This window comes from Cupressus sempervirens, chromosome 5, assembly GCF_028749045.1.
Source record: "Cupressus sempervirens isolate cs-2001-9-10 chromosome 5, ASM2874904v1, whole genome shotgun sequence".
In the NCBI taxonomy this organism is placed as follows: domain Eukaryota; kingdom Viridiplantae; phylum Streptophyta; class Pinopsida; order Cupressales; family Cupressaceae; genus Cupressus; species Cupressus sempervirens.
In genome coordinates, this window is record NC_143122.1 from 711489956 (window position 1) to 711516811 (window position 26856).

The window sequence follows — 26856 nt, forward strand, 5'->3', positions numbered from 1 at the left end:
TTGTACACTTTCACATTTATTTGAACTTCATTTTGAGGGGACTTGATATTTCTGAAAAGGTCATTGATATGATTATTCTTCACCATGGCCAAACTAACATTCATGAACATTGGTCATTTTCACTTTATTCCACAGTTCAATAAGAATTTATAATTACTATATTGGGTTTCTTTCTAAAGCTGGAACGGGCTTGGAAATATGGCTTCCACAGAAGCAATGAGGCTGTTTGTTAAGATATTGGAGGTGGTTATAACTTATTAGCATCCAATGCTTCAACTTGCTATTAGGAATGATTGCTTTATTAAATTATTTATCTGTGATGCTTGTAATCAACAAACGCCCGCAGTTTGTAAGACCTATTTGATTGTTTTGTTTGTTTTAGGAGGAAGACCCTGTATGGTATTCAAAAGTGCCAGATCCCAAACTTGAGCCAACGATGGAAATAGAAGTAAGTTTCATATATGGTTGTATGAGCAATCTACATCTTGTGTTTTATACACAAGATAACTTAATACTTGTGTATTCTAAATTCTTTCATTTAGATCAATTCTCTCTCTTTTATTTATACACTTCTTTCAACATTAATCATATATATTAAATTCTTCAAATTATGATGGCTAGCTCTACTTATTCTTCAAATTATGATGGCTAGCTCTACTTACTCTACACAACTTATGATGGCTATATATTGTTTCAGTTTAGTACTATTTTGGTGTTTGTAAGTGAGGTTTGGATTGATAGTTTGTAGAATCTCATTTTCCCATTGTAGGAAGCTACATTGCCGGTGATGGATATCAATGAGGAAGCCAGTTTGGCACACAAGCACACTTTCATCGACTTTCTAGACCAAGATGTAAATTTATTCTTTGCTCTCCTCTCATTTCATCTCATCAGCCTTTTAAAAAATTTACTAGTCAAATGTACTATGGTAGAAGCCATTAATGTATGACATAGCCTTTTAACATGTTTGTGGCAACATTTTGCAGGTGGGGCAAAGTGTGTACATTGACAAGATTAGAGGCATGATCACTCAAGGTTGCCATCGCCTGCTTATAGGCATGGCTGATCTAAGGAATTTCAGCCATGATTTAGCTCGCAGGGTGATAAGGAGTCCCAGTGAGTACATTAAGCCCTTATCTGATGCACTAGGGGAGGTTACAAGAAATGTGGATCCCAAGTAACTACACGAAGACCAAAAAATTCAAGTTGGTTTTCAAGGTCATTTTGGCTTTCACAAGCTTACTCCTCGAGAGCTCCTTTCTCCATTTCTTGGCACCATGGTTAGCGTTGAGAGTATTGTCACTAAATGTATGTATATATTGCCACAAGAATGATCCCCCTATTTAAATTAGTTTAAAAATGCTTGATAGATTGATGAACATCAGATGCCCTTTATTATCCTTATCTGTTGGTTATGACTATATACATTGTTATGTAAAGAATTGATACCTTTGAGTGAATAGTAAAAAAAGGTGTTAAAACAACAAATAGAGTTCACTTGTAATTGTGTTAGAAGATTGGAGTTCTAGATACTAGGGTACGAGAAGGATGTTTAAAACATTGCATTCCATCTTTTTCTTTTGTCTATTTTATGTTGTTGAATTTGTGACTGGATGAAGAAAAATTCTGATCACTGTCAGGTTGTGTGATAATTTCCTTGCACATGATTTGGTGTCTTAAATTATTTTACCTCACCCCAGGGATTCTACAATGTATGATTAACTAATTTCTTAACATAACAACATCACTAGATTTTTGATATGTTCTCATTTGGTTCAATTGTCAAGACCAACTTTTTAGTTGTGTTTTTGTCGTAGGATTGTAGGTTTTATACCTGTTTAATTTTGTGACTAAGATCACTTCTTCTGGGGCATTTATGTGATAAAAGTTGCCTATTTATGACCAATAGGTTCTTTAGTAAGCCCGAAGGTTGTTAAAAGTGTCCATTATTGCCCTATCAATGGAGAATTTCAAGCTCATGAATATCGAGATATAACATCAACAACTGGCCTACCCACAAGGTCTATTTATCCTACACGAGTAAGTATTCCATACATTTCTGCCATAATATTTCTAGTGTTTTTTCACAGGGTAATATTTTTTGTAGCAGCTATTGATTGCATACAATTTTAAGGGATTAATGCAAGTTAATTTGCTAATGTTATGACAGGATGATCAAGGGAATCTCTTAGTTACTAAGTTTGGTCTGTGCAAGTATAGAGACCATCAGACAATATCTATGCAAGAAGTACCTTAGAACTCTGCTCCTGGTCAGATACCTAGATCAGTAGATATTATTGTAGAGGATGATCTGTTGACACTTGCAAGCTTGGAGATTGTATAACAGTGTTGGGAATTTACAAGGCAATTCCTGGCAAAAGCAAAGGTAATGTCAATGGTGTCTTCAGGTACCTTGCCTTTTGAATAATCAGTCACAAGTGGCACAATTCATTCATGGTTGCCCCTTTTTGGTTTGGAACCTTTTTCCAATTCAGGCATGTTTGACATATTTAGCATTCCATTTAATGCAGGACTGTTATTGTTGCCAATAATGTGTTTCAGCTCAATAAAGAGATAAATACCCCTATTTTTACAGGTGATGACATAAAAACCATCAAGAAAATAGGGAATAAGTAGGATACATTTAGTCTACTGGAAGAGTCACTTGCACCTTCAATCTATGGGCATACTTGGATAAAGAAAGTTGTTGTATTGCAACTACTAGGGGGTGTTGAGAAGAATCTAAAGAATGGAACTCATTTGAGAGGGTAAAACCCTTAATTTCATACTTCTATATACTTCTCTTTCTAATGGTTGTTGAGCTCATGCATCTCTGCAAATTTCGTTGCAGGGATATAAACATGACGATGGTTGGTGATCCTTCTGTTGCCAAATCCCAACTCCTGGGAGCCATCATGAATATTGCTTCCCTGGCAATATCAACTACAGGATGAGGGTCTTCTAGTGTTGGTTTGACAGTCACTGTCACCTCTGACCAAGAGACAGGTAATTAGTTTTTAGAGATTTTGATTTTATGTATGTGCTTGACTATTATCTATACGTTTGTTGCTGTTAAGAGGCCTAGTTTGTCATGCCATATGCTTTGATGATGACCACTTTGACATTATTTCATTGGTCAAAGACTGGATGGTTTTGTGAAAATATTTGTTTGTTCTTGGCTAATTAGTTTAAATTAATTTAGGTGAACATAGGCTGGAAGCTGGAGCAATGGTTTTAGTAGACCATGATATTTGCATTGATGAATTTGACAAGATGAGCGATCAATACCATATGTCTATACATGAGGTTATGGAGCAACAGACAGTAACAACCGTTGTCACCTCATACCACTCTCAATGCTGCCTTCATCTTGAATTGGACTTCAACTTGACTTCATTACTTTATCTTAAACTATAATGCTTCCCTCAAGGTTTGAATTCCACAAGAGAGCTGGAAATGCTCCTCACAGAGGTCAATTTTAGCTTAGAGCTAGAAATGAGCAAACAACTTTACATAAACCTTCCACATTCTGCCTATAAAATCTTCACCTCTTTGTTGAAACATGAAAATTTCATGTTTCGCTTTTTAAAACTTGAACTATAAACTCAAAATTTGTTGTTTTAACTTCAAATCTCTATACTTTAAATTTTCCTCTTATTCCTTAGGTGGATTCTAGTGATGGAGCTAGAAATGGTTGAGGAGAAAGACCAGAATTTCATACACAAGCTCGAAATGCAATACTAAGGTCAGAAATTGGACAAGGAGCTGGAAGTGGGCTCTCAAGGAGGTTGGAATTTAGAAGGGGAGCTGGAAATGCTTCTTAGCTTGACCAAATTTTAGGAAATGAGCCAGAAATGTGGAAGGTTTTTGCCTAAGACATTCATTTTTCTGGAACTTAACTTGATTTTTCAATTGAATGTGCAAGAATTCTTAAGCATTCCCTTGTTCTATATAAGATTCTTAAACACTTTTGTCTTTAACATTTGCATCTTTCTATCCCACTTGACTTACAAACTGAAGGAATTTCCACTGCTACTCATGCTTTGAGTTTGACTTGGTTCACAATTTCTACATTTCCATGAGCCTCTCCATGATACTTTGTGGGAAACTTGTTAACAAATTCCTTGGTGATTTTCTTGATACTTTCTACCATTTTCTTCTAATCCTTGATGAATCTTAGAATGTGGGTTAACGACTCACTCACTTCCTAAGGAGAGGACCTAGAGGCCAAAACAAGGCCAAAGCAACTACCACAACTAAGCCTAAAATGACCAGACTAGTAAGCAAGCGATGGGGTCCCCATTTGCAATGGGGAAATATATGAAAAGGTCACATCACTACTATTATACACACACCCATTTAGAGTGGCCTTTTTTGTTTCTACTATTTTCTAGGCTCTTCCCTTACCTTTCTATTTATCATTGCACTGGCTTAGCAATTAATCTTCTCAGGTTCACCCCATGCTTCAATTAAGCCCACTTTTCCCCATGACTATAGCTATTTTTCTTCATTCCCTTGCTATTGTACCTGTATACATTCCGCTACTTTTAATCTATTTCTAGTTATTTCTGCTAGACATTGATATAATTTCTTTCTTTAGTTGGCATCAGTAACATTTGAGTTTTCTCATTTAACATGATGCAAATCAATGGTTCTAACTTCTTTTTGATTAAATCAATTTCCTGAACCAACTATCATCTATATTGTTCTCATGCATCTCAAGCAAGAGGGATTTATCACATGCTTAGTGTGAGGATGTCGATGTAGTAAGAATAAGATAAAGCACTCTATTTGGTAGTTATTGTCGAACATGGTGTTGGGGTGTAAGGAAGTAATAAGGTATGAACATTGGGAGAGATACACTGGATAATGTAGATTACATCAAGTGTTAATTCTTTACAGCTGTATGCAATTTTCCTTTTTTCTTTAATGACATGTATGGTTGTAGCTTTCACTATATAAGTCTGGAACTTAATTATTTTTAATAGTACATAAGAGACAACACGTATAACAGTTTCTTGGGAAATAAACTTGTCTTTCGAATGAGTTTTACTGTTGCTTATTTCACACTGATGCACACCCAAATCATTTGCAATTTTGTAGTAACGAGCAATTTTATGTAGTTTGGTGATGGTTAAGCCTATCAATTGAATAATTATTTTTCTTTTTTAATGTGTAGCTAACATTCTTGCAAAGCATCAACCTCCAGTGACAGATGTACAAGGTACACATGGTGCCTCTTAGAGGTTTGAACAGGCCTCAACAATGATGTAAAATGTGCATATTAGAACCAGTGATGTAAATACTGTCTTTCCGTATGTAGGCTCAATATAGGCTGCAGCTTGATCCTATTGTTGAAGAGGTAAAGAAGCTTTGTTTGTTAATTATTTGTTTGAGTATTAATCCAAACAGATACATATGCCCCTTTATAAGTTAATTGTTTGTTTGAGTATATATAATATATTTCTTGATAGTGTCTTTGGTTGATGTGCAACATCAAGACTTGGGTTCTGGTATTTCTTTTGCAGTCGCAATGAAGGATTGGATATTACTTGTGGCTTGTGGAGCAGATGAGATTCTTCCTCAGAGTGCTGAATTTCCAGCTGATATCTTCACTTCATGTCTCACAACACCTATTAAAATTGAATTGTGATGTTATTATCCTATTCTCATACCTCTAATCATCTCATTCTTTTTACACATGATTGGGAAACTGCAATTTGTGATGTGCTAATAGCTAGCTCCTTTGCTGGGTACATCAACTAGACATATTAGGGAGTGAATTAATAGCATGGTTTTTGGTACATAATCAATTTAATATACAGTTTGGGTAATGACTGTTTATCTATCTTGTATCTTAAATTATTCTCATTTCCCTCAAATATGTGTCACAATGGATATAGTGTTTACATGTATCATAATATTGAAACGATTCTCTGAGGTAGGGAAAAGTTGTTTACTATGCACAAATAGCTCACTTATAATGGAATGGAACTTAAAAACATTGGGATACTGAAATTAGTGATCCTTTTATTCCCGTCGCGTTGGAAAATTTTTGGTTTTTGCAATGTATGTTACTAGTTTTGGATTTCTGTTTGCTAAACATGATTACATATTTATCTAAAAAGACATAAAGAATTACCAAAATGTCCATATTTGAAGAGGTACATTTATATTATGTCACTTCCCAACTGTTAAATTTACTATTATGCTCAATATGCCATTCTCGTTACACAACACTTTGAATAGTTTTCGTTAGCATTTGAATGCTCTTTTGAGATTAATTATTGCAAGCATATGAATAATTATTTTAATTGATTTTAGGTCCTTCCTAACTGTTGTAAAGTTTTGTGCAATTCAAATTGCTTCTTGTGTTGCATGATTTGTGATAGAGCATATTTAATGTCATTAAATTACATCAAGTTGAAATCTCATTTGACAATAAAGAGTCAACTTTGTGAGCGTACTCGAATAGTTGACTTGGTGAGCTAACTAAAAGAGTCAACTCATTGAGGTGACTAGGTGGGAGTGACTTGGCAAGCTGACCTGGAGATTTGACCTAGGGGATGGGCTTGGTGAGAAAACTCAAAGAGTCGACTTTGTGTTGAATATTCGACTTGGCGAGCGGACTTGGGAATTTGGTGGGACATGTGGGCGAGCCGACTTGGTGAGCTAACATGTCAAAGCTGCAAAATCAGATTTCATTATTAGAAAGTTTTTCATTTTGATGCATGCATTAGTTTGTAGTTAATAAATTCTTTCTTAAATTTATTCTTTTTAAAACCCCATTCCAACTATTTAAAGAAGAGAACTGTGTGTATTTTGACCAACCGTCCATCATATGGAACTCATAAAAAGTCTTATAACTTGTAACTGACATGTCTTTACTTCTACCACTACCATTATTAATCAGTACAAGCCAAATTATCATTCTCTAATGCTGCCTACTGGTTAGACCATTGCAATATAGTGCAACAATGATATAAAGAAAATTTTGAGGAAAAGATTTCAGTTCAATACCAGAATTGTCCACTCATATCCATATGTTCCTAATAGTCCCATAATGGTTTCCTTGAAGTCCCCAATTCTTGGCTTCCGTTAGTTGATAGAAGCTTGCTCATTATAACTGGAAGTAGATTCAACTCCAAAGACGAGTCTATTTTTTTCTAATTCTGGCATGTAGCTTTAGGATAACATCAACTGAGTGGTCAACAAAAAATCTCTCCCCTTTCTCAGGAAGGGTTTCTCCATCAAACATGAATGTGGCATTCATCTGGCTGGTTCATATTGCCCCAGGCCATGGCCAAGAAGATTTTTTGACTGGCATGAAATATAGCTTCTAGTACTATATCCTAGATCAAAATCTGACCAAACTTTTGATGGATGCCTATAGCTTATCCCAAAGCTCTCATTCATCAGTTATGAGATGATCAATCAAGAGGAAATAGTTGAGAGCTTAGAGTGACACAATTTTCAGATGATCATATGAAATGAAATAGGCATGCAAGTAGAAAGAAACTAGAAAGACATTGTGTACAAATGAAGGCATGAAATGGATGGTTTTGGAGCACTTAGCACAGACACTTACATTCAGTACATAGCATCATTTGAGATCAAATGGGTGTATGGGATTATATGCATAGTGAATAATAAAAGAGGAAATTGAACCCTCCTTGAGGCTCACAGTTGTTGAGGTCCACTTCAGCAATGGCCCTTCCTGTGAAATCGCCATCTAAAACCTTTCTAATGGGATAATGTGTTATGAGCTCTTCATCAGTGGGATGGAACATGAATCCAGGAGGCAGTTGTGCATCACCCATATCACTGAAGTGGACCTCAATAACAGTGAGCCTCAAAATTTTTTTGACCAAGCATTGGTCAAAATTTTTACCAATGCCTAACAGTTTTCTACCAAGCATTGGTCAAAATTTTGACCAATGCCCAATAGTTTTCTACCAAGCATTGGTCAAATTTTTGACCAATGCCAAATAGTTTTCTACCAACCATTGGTCAAAATTTTGACCAATGCCCAGTAGTTTTCTACCAAGCATTGGTCAAATTTTCAACCAATTCCAAATAGTTTTCTACCAACCATTGGTCAAAATTTTGACCAACGCCCTGCAGTTTTCTACCAAGCATTGGTCAAAATTTCGACCAATGCCCTGCAGTTTTCTACCAAGCATTGGTCGAAATTGCGACCAATGCTTGGCAGAAAATGTGCTGGCAATGTCAAAAGTTTTCAACCAATGTATTGGTCAAAATTTTGACCAAATTTGTTTTGACCAATGTGTTTGTTGAATTTGTCGAAGTTTGGTCAAAAATTGGGTCAAAATTTTTACCAATAAAGGTGGAAAAATGAGCCCAAATGTACTAGTGACTAGGTTCATTAGACTTTGTCCCCTTTGCATCTTCCTCTTCAATATCTTTCTGCTTTACTAGCCTTCTTTTATTTAATTGACCCATAGTGGCTGGCATTGTACTTGTGCCACTTGGTTTTGTGATTTTTACCACTCCTCTCTTGACTAGTGGCTTGATACTTGCTGTTGTTGTTTCCTTAGTCCTTGGTTTTTGTGGTGCAGGAGTAGAGAGGGACTTAGATGTTACCTTCTTTGCAACCTTCCTCACCTTAGGCTTAGTATTTTTCACTATTTTATCCTTCTTGATAGGTGGTGTGACAAGTGCTAGGGATTTACCCTATTTCTCTGCACTCTCCTCCTCTTCCTTAGCATCACTATTATTTTCTTTATCTTCTCCAGCACCTTGTGTCAACATAAAAGGTTCTTTGTCGTTTACCTATGTGCCTAGTTTACTTTCTAGTTCTTCAATCATTTTCTTCCTTTTCTTATCTATAGAAGTAATCTTGATGTCTATTGTTATTCTAGCTTTTTCTTCTTCAAAATTTCCAAAGGGATCAACCTTTGCAACAATTTCTTCCTTTAGTAGTGTAGTAATGGATGCACTCACATCATAAATCTCAATTTCATAGCCAAAAGGCTTAAGCCAGGCTATCTTAGGCTTAATTACTTGTACAAATGTGTTATCTATATCAACTAGAAAACATCATTATAATGCTTCTCAACTAAGGATGCATGAATCCTTAAACTCTTTCACATCTTTTGTTTGAAGTCTTCAAAATATCCATCAAGAACATTCCCAAAATTTTCTCCCAACTGTGTTATATACTCACTAATGTGCCTTGTGATAGGTTTATCTTGTTCCCATACAATATTCTCAATAGCTGAAAAATAATTATGAGTGTAAAAGAAAATACACATAATCAATGATTCAAACTTACACATTGAATTTTTTCTTTTTCTTTATTGATACCAAGTTCTCTTCTAGTTGCAACTATTGTAACTTAGCAAGATCATATTCATGGTCCTTCATCACAATCTTCCATGCTTGATCTACTGCCATACACCACACACTATTCGGTCAACTTGATTGATAAAACTTATGAGAGATTACTCTCAGAAAAAACTCAATTAATAGATTAGTGATGTTAGAAATAAACATGCCATGTCCATTCCACTTGGCTTTGGTATTTTTCTCAAAAACTTCTTTTCTTTGGAAACAAATTGTCTTCTTTTTGTCAAATGTTGTATAGCCAATAACAACATGAATTATCTTCTTTGTAATCTTAATTGGTCCATTTTCTAACCACAAATCCATATCATGAATTCTGCTCAATGCATTCTTAATCCATTCCATTTTCAAATTTCTAAAAAAATCTAGGGCATGAGTTAACCCTGTCCTCTCAACAATTTTGAAATCATTTTTTAGTATTCCTCCATCACACAATTTTTCATAAGCCACACAAATCTCATAGTCTCCAACTTCACCAACTTTTCTCATGTAATAAATCCTCACATTGTGAATCATAATGACTTTAGGTGGTATCAAGGATAACACAACCATTGAATCTCCTTTAATGGAAATCTCAGGAATAACATGAAACTTAGGTGGAGGACAAGTGTCACTCTTCACCAATTGAACATTTCTTACCTCTTCTCCTTGATTCTTCGCTATAGATGATGAAGATGCCATTTTCTCATGTTAGGGTTTTTGAATTTTTCTTTTTGAACAACTTAGAGCAACTAATAATCAATACTCGATCACTCTTCTATTGTTAACTCACTTCCAATCACCTTAAAATCGCTTAGCAAGTTGCTCAAATCACTACGTGCTCTCAAACTGTGAATGCAAGGTGTGTAACATACCTTCAAATTCTCTATATATACCTCCATTCATTTAAGTTAGGGTCTCCATTAATGCTATATCCTTCGTTAGGTAGAATCCAATTGTCTTGGTCATTACTAAACTTTTGAACTCAGTCTCCACTACACAACTCGATCAATTCCATCTAACTCAACCTCTACATCAATTTGACATTTGGGGTACTTGGTCCATATTGCAATGCTCGGTTAACATTGACACCCAATGTGTAAATGATTCATTTGCACTATTCTTTCCATAGATATTCTCTAATGCATCTTTTCTCATGCAGATATGAAATTTTGGACAATTTATGTTAGGAACTGATGTAAGATAAATCCTTAAGTATACAGTCCTTACATACCTTTTTTGATCAGTTTGAGGTGGTGTGATCACCTTCTCCATTAGATTGGGTGATCTTAACTTCATTTGTTCCATTAGTTTCAGCTTCCACCTTTTTCTTCCAAGTTTGACTTATCTTTTTTTTTTCAACATCTACTTTGTCTTTACCCTTGTTGTGATAATTGTTTGGTGCTGGTGCTTAGGTCTTGCAATTTTTGTTCACATGTCCAACCTTGTGACAATTGGAAAAAACTCTCTTAGGTGCATTTTTCTCCCTTCTATTTGTCCAGTTAGGTTTTAACTATGATTTGCATTCATATTCTCTATGTCCAAAATTTTGACAATTGTAGCAATATCCCTTAAATCTAGGTGCAATAGGTGTATTGTTCATCTTAGATCTACACTCATGTATTTGATGTCCTTGCTTCTTACAATAAAAAAAATTACCAAAAAACTTAGGTTCAGGGTTTTGCATACCATTCTTGCTTTTGCAAATATTTGCAGTATGTCTAAGTTTACCATAATGATAACATGTAGGATTGTCCTTTGATTTTTCATTCCTTAGCTCTCCACTCTTGGATGATTCTCCTTTTTTTCAGTAGATGAATATTGCTTTGTATGTCCTAATCCAGAAGTGCTACCAGATGACCTAGGTGATCTCATTAGTTCTTCAAAGTATCTTATTGCTTCATTGGGTTTGTTCATTCTTTCCACAAGTTCTTTCTAAGATCTTAACTTGTTCCTTAGTAGATCATGCTATGATCTCATATTTTCTATCTCCATGTCTTTCCTATTCAATTCTTGATTTTCAAGAATCAATTGATTCATCATGTCTAGTTGAGTATTTGTAAGTTTTTGTAGACCTTTCTTCAAGTTTGATAGCTATTAGTCTTTTGTCTTTCTTAGCCACAACTTTTTTTTCTTCAAATTTCTTCTTCTATTCGATCACTTCACATAGCCTTACTGGCTGGATTTCATGTTCTCTTTTTAATCCTCTAATTTCTTCATTCATGATACTTTTTCTCTCCAATAGATCAACAATGGCTACATCACTTTCATTGGAATTTCTAGTGTCAAACAATCCTTGTGCATCTTGACTTCTTTAAAAAGTGTGTCATTCTATTGAACGACCATATCCTTTCTCTTTCTTAGGGATTTCCTTAGTTCCTCTCTTGCTACTTCAAGTTGTTACTATAGTATGAGATGGATGTCAATAACCTTTCCAAATTTGTAAGCCTCTATCTCCAAGATCTGAACTCCCATGCTATTAAACTTCTTTCAAGAGAACCAATTTTTTGATAACAATTGTTGGAAGTTTATTGGGAAAATAATATACTAAGAGGGGGGTGAATCATGATCTATAAAACCTTTATCCTTCAAAACAAATTTACTATATTCACCAAGTTAATCATCTCATATCTAGTTTGTGCATAACATAATTTGAAAAAATTAAATGCTGAAATATATCTAACTATGCATGACATCCATGAAGTGTAAACACATAACACAAAAGAGTTTGATAACCCAAAAACCCTTCAAGATGAAGGTAAAACTAGGATGGGGAGACACTCACAAATCTTCACTATTGCAGTAACAAAGTTAGCCTGTTAGGACTACAAATTTGATCACTTCTAATGATCTACCTTGTAAGGGGTCTTCTCTATTAAAAGGTTTAAGAATACTAGGTCTACCTTGATTAAAGAATTTTATACTTACAATAAAGTAAGGACTCTATCAGGATATTTACAAATGTATGTTCAAACGAATTTGTTAAGAGATTTTCCTTGATTCAATCTGTCAAAACTGATTCAATACCTGATCCTTCAATCTGCACTTACAATTGTTGATTATAGATCTCCTCCTTCCAATCTTTGATATGATCTCCAATATGATATAGCTTTGCTCTGTCCTTCACTGCATAATTAGGTTTCTAACTTTGTTCTTCATAGCTCTTGCATGCAACATCCAAAAATTAACTCTTTTGCACAATTCACACTATCTTCTATGATCTCTTACTCTATGTATTTTTTAAAAAAGGTTTTGGATCTTCCTATTTAAAGAAATCTATAGAATCTTCTAGACACTTCCCTTTTTGCCTATCCATCTTATTGGTTGTTCATCCCTCATAGGGATCAATGATCCATGTCAAAATGTGTAACAACCTGCGTAACAAACTCTACGATCATTAATTTTTATTTACATGTCAGCTCAAAATGGTTTACCTTAAAGTTTGTACCTTTCCAAAAATTTATGTTCTCTTTGTGTTACTCAGCACACACTATCTCTAATGCTCATTCATAACTATTTTTCCTACTTTTGCTCAACCTTAACTTACTTGAATCCTTCTGTATAGCTCGACATCTATGTGCTCTATCTACTTGACATTCACTAGGCTTGGCTTATACTAAAAGTACTTGATGACTAAAGACTTGCTTGAATCCTATAGAGCTTGACATATACATGATTATTTACAAATATTTACATGACTTGACCTATATAGAGTAGCTCGGTTGTAGTGATGACCAATTGACTCTGCCTTGTATATTGAACTAAGTGTTTGACACTAATTGACAACAAGACTTGGAGATACCAACACTAAGAGTTGTAATGTGCATATTTAGATATATATATATATATATATATATATATATATATATATATATATATATATATATATATATATATATATATATATATATATATATATATATATATATATATATATAACATGGGATTGGTTTGCAAATTTTGAAAGCCCAAATTCGTACCATTTGATTATAAATGAGATCTCACATGATGGATGTGTAATGACATTATTTTTAGAATATAATAAGGTCAGTTATTTGATGTGATAAAACCTTTGAAGGTCCATTAATTTAATAGTTAGGATGCAAGGGTCAAGTTGTACAATAGTCATCAAATTTACAAAATTAGCCTATATAGGTCAAATTAGTCAAATATGTAGGACCAAGGGAAAAAATCATGTTTTGTGTATTTTTTCAATGTAAAAACATCAAGTCCAACCATTTTTGGGTGATATGATAGTTGGAAACATAAAATGTCAAGAAGTTACAAAATTGCTCAAAAAGTTGCATTGTTGCCCAATTGAAAGCTGCATAATCGTGCATCTTTGAAAATATTTGTTGTGGGTCCAAACTTTGTGCTCCATTAGCTCTTTGGCTACATCAATAATAGTGACAAGCTTATTTTTCCCTATCATATCTCAATCATTATCGAGCATGCCAGACCAAAGTGTTCCTAAGGTGTACTAAGATAAATCAGGCAACAATTTTTGTAGGGCAATATCTTAGAGATCGTGAAGTGTATTAACAAACCGTTCGTTGAAAAGAGCATTTTACCAAATCCTACAAGAACATATCTTAGTTTTTGGAGATTCCACATGGTTGTCATTTGGTGACCCAAGCTTGGTTGGTGGCAAAATTTGCTCTATTGCTTAGTTGAATGTTACATAATCATGCTCTTTCAAGCCATTCATCCTGTGCTCAAACCTTATTCTCCATTGGATCCAACTGGATGGGAAAACACAAGTGATGAACTCATTCAAACCATGGAGTATCTCAAACATTAATGACCATGCTATACCAAAGTGTTCTTAAGGTGCACTAAGCCAAATCATGCAATAAATTTTGGAGGGTGATATCTCAGAGCTCATGGGGGCATCCATAATCTATTTGTTGAAACAAGACTATATTACCAAGGCCTACAAGCATGTATCTTAGTTTTTGGAGATTTCAAATGACCTTCATTGGGAGAACTAGTCTTGGTTGATGAAAAAAATTGCATTGCTTCTCATTTGAATGTTGCATAATCATGCACCTTTCAAACCGTTCAGTGTGGGCCCAAACCGTCTTCTCCATTGGCTCTAGTTGGCTGGGTAAATGCTAGTGAAAACCTTATTTTTCCCATGGATTATCTCAAATGTTTAGGAACATACCAGACCAAAGTGTTCCTATGGCACACTAAGCCAAATCGAGCAATAATTTTTGGAGGGAGATATCTTAGAGCTTGCGAGGGGTATCAAAAAACCATAAGTTATAAAGGACCATTTTACTAAGGCCCACAAGAACATATATCATTTTTTGAAGATTCCACTTAGTTTTCATTTGGTTACCCAATCTCTGTTGGTGACAAAAGTTGCATTATTACATAGTTGAGAGTTACATAATTGTGCATCTTTCGAATTGTTTGTCATGGGCCCAAACAATTTAGTTTATTATCTCTACTTAGCCAGGAAAATGCTAGTGATGATTTTGTTTTTCCCACATGGTATCTCAAACATTTTTGAGCACACCTGACCAAAGTGTTCCTAAGGTGCACTAAGCCAAATTGAGAAACACTTTTTCAAGGGTGATATTTTAGAGCTCATGAGGGGTATGGTCAAGCCAATAGTTGCAAAAGGACTTATATTACTAAGGCCTCCAATCTAACATATCTCATTTTTTGGATATTCCTCTTGATTTTTATCTGATGACTTGATATTGGTTGGTGTAAAAAGTTTCATCATTGCTCGGTGAAAGTTGCATAATCATCCATCTTTTAAACCATTCATCACATGCCCAAACTATTTACTTGATTAGTTATTGGTGGATTGGTAAATACTAGTCATGATCTTTTTTTTCCATGGGGTATCTTGAACATTATCGAGCATGCCTAATCAAAGTGTCCTTAAGGTGCACTAAGGAGAATTGGGAATTGGTTTTTTGAAGGGTGATATCTTGGAGTATTACAAATGATGTCATTACTTGGATATGTAGATATACACAATATAGGAAACCTAGTTAAAAAATAAATGCCATATGAGCTACATGTAATATTTAATGAACAAATTGAATCACATTTCAAGGCATATACACAATGAACAAGTTTTCTCACATTTCTTATATATCAAAAAGTATCAAATATATGAAACTTGATATATATCAGTAAAAAAATTGGATTGAATATCAACTTTCATATATATCAAAATGGATAATACTCATGATATATTAAAAAATGGCATAGCTACCAGATTAATAATAGTTACAAAAATGTGGCATTCACCATGTCTATTAAAGTCAATATAAATTTAAAAATGTTGAATATATACAAGCATTGGTCCTTCAATGACCAACACTAGATCTATATGTTTCTATTAGTATTTATGATTGAGGTAGATCTTCAAAATCAAGCCCCTTTTAATAAGAAGTATGTGTCTCTTTAGATGGTTACACAAGGATAATTCAAATGTCACATCAGATATATTGTCTCAATATAACATCAAAATAACTATTTATTGTCTCAATATAACATCAAAATAACTAAGTAACAAACCTTAAATTGTTTGAAGTTAAAATGTTGATTACCTCATATCCTTTTTCCACAATTGGGTGAGGCTGGTGAGGTTGATAATTTGTGCGAAGTCCCAAAAGGGGCTATAATTGATAAAGAAAAGTTAATAAAAGTTAATAAAATACATATCACAAAACAAAAAATAACTACAGTTAAATAGACTAAAAAATAAAAGATATTGGAGCATCAAACATATCTCATATGGTCATAAGAGGTAGAGTCATAGATGAAATAGTTATGATCATTTCCTATATCCATGATAAATGATCCAAAAGAATTTAACAAGAGAGTTTTGACTCCATTGTGCATTTAGTAAAAAGAAGTTAATCTAAGACATACATACCTCTTCCCTTTGTCATGTTGGACTTCATCTTTGATGTGTAAGAATTATAACAAAATGAAATGGTAGAAAATCAATATGAAGTTCAAAAGGTGGGTGCAATAGGTTAAACATAATTCATACAAGTTAATAACCCAAATTTGTAGATAAAATTGATTTAAAACTATAAATGAGTGTACTATTTATAAACAATTATGTTTAACAATATGTAGAATGAATGCACACCATAACCTCAGATAGCTCTTTGTAACCTTAAGAGGAATAAATGAAGTTGATGCAACTATTACCATTTCATGTATGAAAAATGATAACATATGATATAAATACAAAAGGATTTAGATATTTCTAGCAATAAAAATAAATATGAACAAATTATCTCTTCCCTTTGTTGAACCTCATCGACATCAAGTGCATTCATTAATTCCATTAACCCTGTTTGTTTCTATATATAGAAAAAATAAATTGAGTACATTTATCAATATCTACACATACATGTTTGATCTTAATATGTTTCACCAAATGAATTTAAACTGTATAGAATCACCTTCTATCCTTCGGTGTCTAAGATATCCTTTTCTACCTCAAAGTGGTAGAAGATGACTTTCTTACACAAGATGTCATCAACATAGGTCGGGTACACTAAAAGAAAAAATTAACATAAGGGAAAAGAACATGTATTTAATATATCGCTGAAGTCAAAACTACCTAATAAAATATGGTATCACAAAGCTATTTAGGCCACAATACATGACCAAAAGCGTTATATCATAAGCCCTATAAGCCGTATAAAATACCAAGTAATGATACATATAAATATTAACAAAAGATATTTTAAAACCAATGTATTTTAAATTTTTTTTTAATATAGATCTTTACCTCTGGTGGTGAAACTACTCATGACCATGGAGTTGACTAAACATAATGTGTTATCCTAAAACTTACTATGCCCTACACTACATTTTATTTATAAGACACATTAAATTGTTCTAAAAATAATTTTTATTTATTATAAGATTTAGTCACTTAATTGCTACCATATCATAAACAAAATTAAACACACTCATATATGATCACAAGAGAATAAAATACTCATCAATCCATTAGTGAGGGCCATATCCTCTTTAGTGGAAGCATGACATCTACTCCCTCAACATGGGTACAGGATGGTGTGCAAAAAGTGGGGTATAAGTGGACACCTTTTTTTCTGAAGTTAGGTAGCCCTAATCTTGGAAGACCCATTTGAGGGTCATGCACTTAAAATGAGAAAATGTGTAAAACAAGAAAGTTGTATTACTCTAAATATAGTTTCTAAAATACTAAGGATTTTAAAAAATTGATAAGATTTAGAGGGTCAAACCTCGGGTGCACAAAAAATTCTTCCTATATTTTGCTGAAAATTTAACATAGTTATTTCTATGTGCTCAACCAAACATATAGTTACATTTAGTGTTTTGCAAAACCATTTGGTAGGATGATAGGTAAGTGTGAGATCTAGAAGTTGTGAATTTTTTCATAATTTTCAGATGAGTAGTTTTTTCTATGATTTTTTGAAGTGTTTCCATCCTAAAATTCTTGTACATCTTTGTGTGCTAGGCATAACTTGCATCAAAAAATAAAAAATCAACACTTTTAAAAGTGTATAGAATCAAGTGTAGAACAATAATATACAATTTTTTTTTCCATTTTTTAAAGTAGATCAAGAGTTATTAAAAAAATGGTAGACATATGGTTTGAGAGGACTACTAAGACATTGATATAGAGAAATCAACTTCACAATGCTAATCTTGTCCAAAAATTTAAAAAATTATATGGCTAGAAAGGTAAGAAAATGTGTGAGATTATGGTGCTAAATTTAGAGATACCCACTTCACCATTTGCAAACTTGAGGAAGTCAAAGATGAGAATTGATCTTAGAAGATGAAAAAATGTCTAGAGCAATGTAAAATGCATGGAACATCAACTTAAGTCTTTGGGTAGTTAAACAGACCTATTACCAAGCCTAAATACAATCACACTTTTTTGTTAATAAAATGAAATAACTCATAATAGGTAACTCGTAAGTGATTGGATCTTATAATGACTTATATAATAATAAGTCATGCAATCATCATAAGATCCATTAAAATATTATTTCTAAGTACATGTACATTGAAGACCTATCACTACTTAAGCTACTAGTAGATGGTGAGTATTCATCATCATCATTTGACATCTAGGATCACATCTATAACATGTGTTAAGTGCAACCAAGATGAATGCTAACTAGGTCTTCCTAGTTTGAACAATCTCAGGAATCACCAGAGCGTATCAATATGCCATCACCACCAGATTTGGAGGGTATGGAAATGCAACCATCATTATCCTATTCAGTACACATAATTTCATATGTTTCAATCATTTTTTCACTTATAGACATGAGCTTTTTTCCATTGTAAAAAATATTTGTATAAGTATTTGGGTTTACACATGTAGTTATGACTCTAGATGTTAATGGGGTATGTATTTTTTTCATTAGTATTAGTTTTTTGTAAATACTATTGTTTTTGTGAAATAAATATTTCTTTTGGATTTCTCATGAAGCTTCTATACAACTATTGAATCCAAATTCACAAAGTTCTTCATAATAGCAAGAGAAAGAATAAGAACAAACCAACCTAGAGATGGACAAAGGTATAAATTCAGGATATAATTTTTTTGAGTCAAGCTAGGTTTGATATGGTTTTTGATAACTAGAAAGGATAAGGAGGTCTAGTTGGGAGAAAGCTTCAGAACTAGTGACATCAATTGAGGTGAGATATCTAAGATTATTATAGATCTAATGGGTATATCTCCTCCATTGACAAATATAATTTATTCTAGAGACTTGTTGGATCTAATGTATCAGAAGGGGTCGTGAGGGGTCCTATTGTGTTGAAAGGGATACTAGGACCCCTTAAGGTCCCTTAAAAGTTTGTTTTTGAGTGCATGTACACTAAAGACCTTCTATCGCTACTTGAGCTAATAATAGATGGCAAGTATTCATCATCATCATCTAAAATAGGCCCACACATTTATCTTACTTCTTTTTTTTTCTACTTTCCCCTTTCTTAATAGAATTCATAACCCAATTCTCCATAGCCAATTTTCTTCTTGATCAATGCAATATTTTATCCTCAACTGAACATTTTGTAGTTGGTTGATATACACTCACAATTTTCTACTAGCCAATCCTTTAGGCATGTAATTGATCTTGTAGATCCATAAAAGGGTTTCTATTTTCATGTAGGTACTATAAAAGGACAAGGAGGTCTAGTTGGGAGAAAGCTTCAGAACTAGTGACATCAATTCAGGTGAGATATCTAAGATTATCACAAATCTAATGGGTGTATCTCCTCCATTGACAAATAAAAGTTCTTCTAGAGACTTTTTGGCTCTAATATATTGAAAGTTCTCATGAGGGGTCCTAGTGTGTCTAAAGGGACATTAGGACCCCTTAAGATCCCATAAAATCCCTTAAAATTTTGTTTTTGAGTGCATGTGCACTGAAGACCTTCTGTCACTACTTGAGATACTAGTAGATGATGAGTATTCATCATCATCATTAGACATAGGATCACGTGTATATCCTACTTCTTTCCTTTTCTTCTTTCCCATTTCTTAATAGAATTCATAACCAATTTCTCAATAGCTAGTTTTCTTCTTGATTTCAACAATATTTTCTCCTCAACTAAATATTTTGTAGTCAATTGATATACAGTCACAATTTTCTCTTGGCCAATACTTTAGGCATGTAATTGAGCCTGTAGATCCACAAAAGGGTTTATGCTTTCATGTAGGTACTATAAAAGGACAAGGAGGTCAAGTTGGGAGAAAGCTTCATAATTGGTGACATCAATTGAGGTGAGATATCTAAGATTATTACAGATCTAATGGGTGTATCTTGTCCATTAAAAATTATAAGTGCTTTTGGAGACTCATTGGCTCTAATGTATCAAAAGGGGTCATGAGGGGTCCTAGTGTGTCTAAAGGGATATTAGGACCCCTTAAGACCCCTTAAGATTCCATAAGATCCCTTAAATTTTTGTTTTTGAGTGCATGTGTACTGAACACCTTTTCTCACTACTTGAGCTACTAGTAGATGGTGAGTATTCATCATCATTATGTTAAAATTTGATTGAAAAGATCATTGAAAAAGGGATTGTTAAGAAGGAGATTGTTGAAGAAGATTATGTGTTTCAATCATTGTTTTGTCCCTAATGTTAAACCTGCTATTTTATAGTAAGGCAATTGCTTATAAGATTCAAGTACTATCACTTAGTTGATTGATGAGGAGGATTTGATCAATAGGATGTAACAAAAAAACCTAGATAAAAAGTGTTATGATTATGAAATGAAGTACAAGGATTAGTTAAGATAGTGATGACATGATGTATTGATGATCTACTTAAGGTTACAAAATGGATAGCTACACTTTGAAAGTTTAGAAGAATGAGTTAAACAAAGTTTTTCTGCCAAGCTTGACCAAGTAGATAGTAGGTGCCGAGAAAAGTTAGTGCAAGCCAAGTAAAAAATCAATCAGAGTCGAGTAAAAGAAAAATCTAGTGGATGTTGAGAAAAAAAATTAATGCCGAGTAAAGTTTAGTTGATGTTGAGCACTACTAAACTTTAGTTGATGCCGAGTGATTTTACAGTTGATGCTGAGCAATGCAGTACGTGTCAAACATCAGAAGGTTGATAATGCCAGCTATTGCATTATGATAAAGATCAAAGATTCACCAAATCTAAGGCAACAAATTTGTTTTCTTGAAACTTGTGAACCAGGAGGAAGATAAGATTGATGAGTTGGTGGCACAAAATTTGATGCAAACCATTTAAAAAAAAATTCAAATGGATTCTAGGAGAAGTTTCTAGAAAAGACAAGATATGGGGTAGATACATTGTATCCTAACTAATCCATCCCAAGCCCTAATTTGGACTATGTATAATGAGTAGGAAAATATTATGATTTCCTATTTATAGGAATGTTTGGTCATGAAGAAAAAGAGGTTGGTGTCATGTGCGAGAACCTAAGGAGGAGAAGGAATTAAGGGTTTTGCTTCATCAAGTGATCCAAGAGAAGAGTCTGCAATGGCATGTTAAGAAATAAAGCTTAAGGAGATGAATGCTTGAAGGGTAAACAAGCTGTCAGAGCTACAAAGTATGAAATCCAAGAAAAATTGAGGACTGAATAGAGATTTTTAATCTGCAAGAGAAGTTATAAGTTGTATCAGATCAAAGCTCTATTGTTACTCTCTAACAATTGTATCAGTCTGGGTAAATCCTTTAGAGTAAGGTTGACCTAACAGTCATTAGAAAATCCTTTAACAGGGTGACATTCCAAGTGAATGGCCTAAAGTCCTCTAACAAGGCTCACTTTTAATAGGGTGATTGAAATCCCTTAACTGGGTCACATTTAACAATGTGTATTGTAACCATTAACAGGGTTGGCCTTTCATAGGGCATTACTTTAGAAGAGTGAAAAAGGAGTAGCATGTTATTGGTGCTTTTTCCCAAATTGGATTTCCATATAAATCATTGTGTCAATTGTGCTAATGAATGTGTTGTGTTTCATGTTTTACACTTTTGCAAATTGATTTGACAGTAACATACAAGTTTTAGTAAAAACACAATAGATGCATGCATGGGTATGAATGTTTTATGGGTTCACTGAATTGTGAATTTTTTTTTATACATTTGGACCTTGAATAATTGATTCACCCCCACCCCCCTCTCTCAGTTATTCTAAAGTAATTCCAACAATGGGTATCAGAGCCATCTGCTTAAGAGGACTAACTTTAAGGTACTAGAAGCACAAAGATCAAGATGTCTAAAAGAGAGGTACCCAAGCTCAAAAAAGATAGCTTTCCTGCATGGAAAAATTTGATGAAGCTACACCTTGGATGACTTGGAGATCAAGCACAATCTACCATTACAGTGGAACATATTGATCCAGTAGGAGCCCTAAGTGTTGATGATATGAAGAAGAAAAAGGAACACAATCAGGCGATGTTGGAGATTGCCTCTGCCATAAGCTATGCCAAATTTGATGATATCAAAGGCTGTGACATTACAAAGAAAATGTGGGATACCTTGAACTCCATTTGTGAAGGAGACAAAAATGTTCAAAGAGCCAAATCTGAAAGTCTCAAAGGTAAGTTTGATGATATGAGAATGGAAGAAGGTGAAAATATTGCTCAATATGTTGCTAGGATAAAGGAAGTTGTTAGTGCAATAAGAGGAGCTACTAGCCATATATATTGTGATACTGTGTTAACTAAAGTCTTGAGAACATTACTGCCTATTTATGCTATTAGAATTTCTACAATCCAAGAATTGAGATGTATTCCAGGAAATAATCTAACTCTTGAAGGTTTGGTAGGTAGACTCACTGCTTTTGAGCTATCTAACTTTGACAATTATAAACTAGAGAGTCTCGAGTCTGGTTTCAAAGCTAAGTTGTTATTGAAGGATTCAAATGAAGTGAAGCAGAAGAAGAAGAAAAGGAAGATAAAGTATGTATCTAGTGATAGTGATACAGATGAGGAAGATGTTGAACAATTGGAAGCACTATTGACAAGAATATTTCACAGAGGTAAAGGCAAATTCAAAGGTAAGTTACCCATTATTTATTTCAATTGCAATGAAGTTAGTCATATTGCTGCAAGATGTACACAGAAGAAGAACTATAGAGAAGAAAACACATATAAAAATAGAAGAGAAGATGACAACAAAGATTAAAAAGACAAAGGAAAGAAGTCATGCTACATTGCTGAAGAAGAAAGCAGGGATGGTTATGAGGAACATGATGATGAAGTGGTATATGTTGCAATGAAGGATGAATATGATGAAGATGAGGCAACTACATTTGTGACTTGTGCGAACAAGAATGATAGATGGATCATTATAGTGGATGCTTACATCACATGACTGGAGACAAAAGTAAGTTCATTACCTTAACCTGTTATGATGGAAATAGTGTAATATTTGGTAATGATGCACCATGCTTGATAAAAGGAAAATGCTCTATCAAACTCACAGACAAGATTTCATGTGACAATGCTTACTATGTTGATGGACTAAATTATAACTTGTTAAGCATGTCACAATTGAATATATGGAACAAATGGGAAACTGATTGGAAAAGGTGATCAAACTAGAATTAGTCTGTCTATCTGGATATAGAGGATGCTACTTCTTTTGTTGTAAAATTTGATGATGTATGGCTTTGGTACAAGAGATTATGTCATGTTAATTTTGATAACTTGGTTAGTATCAGTAACATGAAAAAAGTTACAGGATTGCCTAAGTTGAAGAAATCTAATAATATAGGGGTTAGTGCAAGAAGTTGGGTCTCACTTTTGGCCAAAAAGTGGAAGTGTTTTTCCTATTTTTGAAATATTTTGTCAATTGATGCTAAAATTTGAGCCATATAGAGATTAAATATAAAAAATAATTTAAAAATAAAAATTGTAGTGCCTAGGATCTTCTTTTTGAATATGTAATTTATTTGTACACCCATATGATAGATTATTTTTTTAGTATGGATCTTTAAAAACCACTTTTTCAAAATGCCTATTTAGGACCATACCATGCTCGTGTAAGGACAATATAATTTGACACAACTAAATGAATTCTTGTGAATCCTTTTAAAAAGGGTTCCTAACACACCAAAGATTGATGAGAATATTTTTCTTGAATTTTTTAATGAATTTTTATTATTATTAATTTTTAATTGGCTGTAAAGGTAAATTTTAAAACCTCTCGTGTACGAACACCATAATTTGATCAAAATTTTACTATTTTCATTTTTTTAAAAAACTTCAAAAGAATTGAATGTAGATTGATGACATATAAATTAATTTAAGAAAAATCATAAAATAAAAAAGTTATTAAAGTTTTAGTGAACGTCGCCATTTTACATTTAGGTACCACCTTTGATTAAAAAATAATACAAAAATAGTAAATAAAATTATAACACTATAAAATTTATATTTTTGAAATTAAGATAGTGAGAGCTCTAATGGGTTTTTATTTTGTAAAAAAATTCAATCAAGAAGACCCTCTAAAAATTATGGCAAGGCATGAATTTTTCAGTTCAATGCCTTAGCCAAATCTTGAGAGGCCAAGGCATAGGCTTGGTCTCACCAAGCCTGTCCCAAACCAAAATCTGAGGCGTGAAAACAAATCTCGCCTCATGTTTTAAGAAATAGGCACCTATTATTTGAAATTCAAAAAACGGGTACCCATTTTGAAAAACTAAAAGTGGCATGTAAAACCCCCCCAAAACTTAAAAAAATTGAATTTTTTAGAAACGAGTACCTATTTTTTACTTTTAAAAAATGGGTACCCATTTCTAAAAAATTCAAATTTTTAATTTTTTGAGAAATGGGTACCCATTTTTTGAAAATTAAAAACGGATACTCAATTTTTAAAAAAATGGGTGCCCATTTTTTAAAATTGGGTACCTATTTCTAAGAGGTCTCATTTTGCGAATTTGACTTTTGTAGAATTGCAACCCAACTTTATGCATTCACCCATAGTGTGCAAACAATGTCAGCTAGGCAAAATGTCAAAGTCAAGCTTTAAGAGTAAAGCTTATACCTCTGAAGGTATACTAGAGATTGTTCATACTAAGTTGTGTGGACCAATTGAAGTGCAAAGCTATAGAGGAGATAAGTACATAATGTTATTTTTTGATGATTACTCTAGAATGATGACAATCATGTTTATGAAATAGAAATCTAATGCTTTTCAAATGTTTAAGTGGTATTTGGCAAGAGTTGAGAAAGAAACAGGCAAGAGTCTAAAATGCTCGAGATCACTTCAAATGAATTTGAGATGTTTTGTAATGATAGAGGAATCAAGAGAAAGATATTTGCACACAAGACCCCTCCACAAAATGGGATTGGTAAAAGGAGAAACAAGTCTATAATGGACTGTGCTAGAACACTTATGATGTAGAAGAATGTTAATCTGAAATACTGGAGAGAAGCTGTAAGTAATGTTGTATATACCTTGAACTGTGTGCAAATCAAGAAAGATACTCATTCAACACCTTTTGAATTATGGTATGGATATCCACCCAATGTAAAATACTTTAAGGTATTTGGAAGTAAGTGTTATATTCTTAAAGATGTTAGGAATGGAAAGTTTGATGCAAAAAGTGAAGAAGGTATATTCCTTGGATACTCCACAAGAACAAAATCTTACAAGTGTTTGAATACTAACACTAACAAAATTGTAGAAAGTATAAATGTGAATTTTGATGAATTTATAGAAGTACATGTGGTTGAGCCTATAAAAGAACTAGAAAAATACAAATCACTTGTATACTTTTATGAAGGAATGCCTATTGAAGAAGATGCTGCAAATCAAGTTACAAATCAACAACAAGTATTAGTAACTGTCAAGTCACACCCTGTGAATGCTGAGTTGCATTTAGGAACCGAGCTACATTCAGATGCTGAGTTGCAAAATGAAGAAGATACACATTTTGATTTCAAGATTAGTACACATGAAAGAGATGCTAAGATACCTGACAGAGATGTACATAGTGACTTTGAAGCTGAAAGATAAAGTGTAGAACCAAGAGCTGAGCCAAGATTATTTAAATATGTTAAAAGACATCATCCTACTGATCAAATCATTGGAAACAAAGATGCTAGGCCAATGAAAAAAATAGATTGAGAAGTGAATCATATTTTTTAAGCATGAAGGAGCTCAAAATAGTAAAAGATGCATTAGAAGATGATGACTGGTACAAGGCCATGGAAGAAGAGATTCAACAGATAGAGAAGAACAAAACATGGAGTCTAGTTCCTAGACTAGAAGACAAGAATGTGATTGGTACCAATGGGTATTTAGAAACAAGTTAGATGAGAATGGTGAAGTCACAAGAAACAAAGCAAGATTAGTTTGCAAGGGATATGCACAAGAAGAAGGAATTGACTATGGAGAGACATTTTCTCATGTTGCAAGAATGGAAGGAGTAAGAACTCTACTTGCTTATGCTATATACAAAGGTTTCAAAGTTTATTAGATAGATGTTAAAATTAGCATCTCTGAATGACATACTAGAAGAGGAAGTCTACATAAAACATCCAAAAGGATTTGTTGATGATAATAATAAGAACATGGTATGTAGATTGCACAAAGCCCTATATGGATTGAAGAAAGCACCAAGAGCATGGTATGAAAGACTTCATACTTATCTTGTGAAGATTGGATTTGAAAGGATTGATGATAACAACAATCTATGCATAAAGACAAAAAAAGGAAAAGGTATTTTTCTATCTAAAATATTTGTTAATGATATCATATTGTAGGACAAGATGCTTTATGTAAGGATTTTGCAAATCAGATGAAGCAAGAATTTGAAATGTCTATGTTCAGAGAAATCAAATTTTTTGTGGGATTGCAAATACATCAGATGAAGTATGCTTTACACATCACTCAATCATAGTATGTCAAAGAGATATTGAAGAAATTTGGACTAGAGGATTCCAACCAATAAGTACACCTATGGTGACAGGACACAAGTTGTCAAAGAATGATGATTCAACTGAGGTGAATCAAACATTGTATAGTTCTAT

General features: G+C 33.4%; 1 pseudogene; it reads left to right on the plus strand.

The window, feature by feature from the left end:
- The first annotated feature begins 787 nt into the window (after positions 1-787).
- On the plus strand, positions 788-5653 carry LOC149557972 (DNA replication licensing factor MCM3 homolog 1-like; annotated as a pseudogene).
- Positions 5654-26856: the final 21203 nt, after the last annotated feature.